Source organism: Furipterus horrens, unplaced genomic scaffold (assembly GCF_987537825.1).
Source record: "Furipterus horrens unplaced genomic scaffold, mFurHor1.1.pri manual_scaffold_8, whole genome shotgun sequence".
Classification (NCBI taxonomy): domain Eukaryota; kingdom Metazoa; phylum Chordata; class Mammalia; order Chiroptera; family Furipteridae; genus Furipterus; species Furipterus horrens.
The window spans coordinates 75,021,510-75,024,594 of NW_028327178.1; the positions used below are offsets into that span (position 1 = coordinate 75,021,510).

The 3,085-nt window shown below is 35.2% G+C and overlaps 1 non-coding gene across 1 annotated transcript; it reads right to left on the reverse strand.

The window, feature by feature from the left end:
• Nucleotides 1-1,802: 1,802 nt before the first annotated feature.
• On the reverse strand, nt 1,803-1,973 carry LOC150003176 (U1 spliceosomal RNA). The gene has a single exon (XR_016512847.1). It is a non-coding gene; the product is annotated as a U1 spliceosomal RNA (small nuclear RNA).
• Between the last annotated feature and the right edge of the window lie 1,112 nt (nt 1,974-3,085).

The following is a 3,085-nucleotide window of genomic DNA, read 5'->3' on the forward strand; positions in this document are numbered from 1 at the left end:
TTTCAGCTTATAGTAATAATCCAACTTGCTAGAAACATAGTGGGTATATAATCAATATTTACATGGGCATTGCCTGTCTAATGTGATTTTCAAATGGAATGTTTGAATTCATGATTCAAATCACTCTTACCCATTGCTAAAATTAAGGCCAGGGACTTGGTATCATATTTTCACAGCCTTTATGGAGGCACACAAGATGCAGATTCCTTTCATAAAGGAGTAATAAAGGAGCACAGGAAACAGAATGAAAAAGAAGCAAATTGCTTCTTTAATTGCATGACACGTGTAGTAGATTACTACCAGTCAACTCACAGTAAAGGAAAGAGACAGACACATAAGAATCTTGTTTACCTAATTAGAGCTTTGCAGATGCACGTTTCTGAAGACTCAAGTTTTGAGACTCCACTGAGATAATGAACACAAAACAAGCCTGGCCACTTAAAACGTCATTGCTGCCACAAGATGTTACACTTGTCCTCAGATAATTCTTATGGGTTATGTGACAAAGATAACTCCTCGTTCTAATGATCGTCCACATGCTTTTAAATTAATGGACCTTCCCAGGCTGCTGCTGATTGATCTACTATAATTTTCAAACCTGTAGTGAGCCTCAATCTTCTTTGTTTTCATTAAAGTGCTTTAATCAAGAAACAAAGGTATGAATCACTGTAAATGATACACTTTTGTATTAGCTGATACAGTAATTCTTCCAACGTTCACAATATTTTATATTGCATTGAAAAGAATTTCCATTGCTAAATTGTGGAAGATAGGGCTTAGAAAAGGCCACAATAGGTAAATGAATTTTATTAAAAACACTGAAAACTCAATGCCTCCTACTTTCCCATGTCAAAGATAAAAGTAGATTAATTGTTTAATAAACATTTTAAAGTTTCTGGGTATTATAGCTATTATACCTCTGACCTCATGTGGGGCTGCCAGAGATGTAGAGAGAGTAAGTACTGAGGTTACATATTTATGATGAGCAGCTGACTTGAAAAGCATACCAAGCTAGACAGAAGTTAAAATTATCCAAAGGATGCAGTAAATTATGAGATAAATAAAATTTCCTGGATGCCATAGTTTTCAGAACTACTTAGTGCACTTCTAATTTACTGGCAAAAACTTTACGGACTTGCAAGGGAGATAAATAAAAATTCCCATATGTAAAAATAGATATGTATGCTTGACAAATCTGAAATATGTTGTTACAGCTAAAGAGGAGACAACTGTACATTTTCTGCATGCATTATATCTACATCAGGGCAGAACATTAAAACCAATATAACTGATAACCTTGGTGCCAACAGCGCAAGTCTACATTTCCCATTATTCCCCAGATATAAAATTAATTAATGTTTGTCAAAACCAGATCAATCTCCTGCTGTAAAACTAAAAGTAATGGGAGGCCATGAATGGTTTGGCTCTATTCCAAATATCTCTCATCTATTTGGGAGGAAAATTCTGCATACATCTCTATATGCAGTATGCATACTTCCTTAATCCCAGATACTTCACACACAAACAAATGCATTATTTATGAAATGCCACATGGGGATTCAGAAAATAAAAATACATATACTGAGAGTTCACTGTTTAATGAGGGGACATTTCAACTTAAAGTATCAATGATTATTATGGGAAAACATACAATGAATTATGGGGGCACAAAGAGGTGCACCTATCTAAATGTGGCAGGCAGGTCAAGAGGTAGAATGGATAAGAGGCAGCTAATGGCAATGATACCTATATAACTGCTGACCAGCCTATTTCACAGAGAAACTATTTCAGCAGAGTGATTTAGAGGGCCTGCACACACAATGCAGTCCCCCACTACCACAAACTATGCAGTCAAGTTTCCTTTCCCACATTTGGGGAAATCATAGGAATCAGCACATCCAGAATGCAATGGATAAGCCTCGCCCTGGGAAAACCACATTCTGATCGTGGTATATCCCCTGCCAGGTAACTATGTCATCTATTTTTAGATTTGATTGTCTGGATAGAAAATTCCATTCATTCCTGAGGAGTTAGCTTCCTTTCCCTTCCTTAATGGATATCTAATAAAATTAATTTGGATTTTTTAAAAGTAAAATATTAGAACTTTCACAAACAAGTGCCAGAAAACTCAACTCAAGTTATCTTAAGAGAATAAAATATATTGACTACTATATCTGAAAAGGTTTTGGGTGTGTATGTTAGAATCAGATGTTAGCAGGATCTGATTTTTTCCCATTTTTCAGTAATAACTTATTCTGGAGTTCCAACTGGTAAAAAGATGGCAGCTGAGATCTCCAAGTCTCTCTTGTTCCAAATCATAGCCAGTAGGAAAGGACAGATACCTTTTCTCTCAACAATCTCAGTAAAAGTTACAATGCACTCCATTGGCTTTGACTGAGGAGCTTACCACCTCTGACCTTTTACAATGGCCAGGAGAATATATTGTTATGATTGGCCAGACTTGAGACACATGTCCACCCACAAGCTTACTTCATCTAAAGAATGTGGAGTAAGAGTGAAAGAGAGGGTATGATTCCTCAGAAGACAGTCAGGATGGTCCTGTTAGTATAAAAATGGATTCTTGGTGACAAAATAACAGATGTCTACTACTTGACACTTCCTTTAAAATGAATGAATGAATGAGAGAAAAAACAAATGTTTGTATGTGTGTGTAAAATAGAACAGATTTTGAAATTGAAATTAAACTAGAATGTTTACCTAACGTTACTAATTACTATTTAGAGCTATACAAGTGCTTGACATGAAAAATGAAAAACTTCCAAACTAGGTCCAAAGCCAATTATAATTATAAATATTAATAGGCTTTAAATATACATTCATTCTTCAGTGCCCAGACAATTCATGAGTCTAAATCTACTCCAGACTCAAAGGAGACTCTGTTTCATGTCACCAGCCTTAGTTTTACTATTTATTTATTTATTTATTTATTTAAGCAGCTTAGTGAGCCCAGTTCCTTCTCAGTATCCTGTTTTTGTTTGCTACAGTGGGTCAGAGGCTCAGGTTACTAACAAACAAGTTTTTTCAACCTAAAAAATTTTTCTTTATAAAATATTATTGTGTTGCC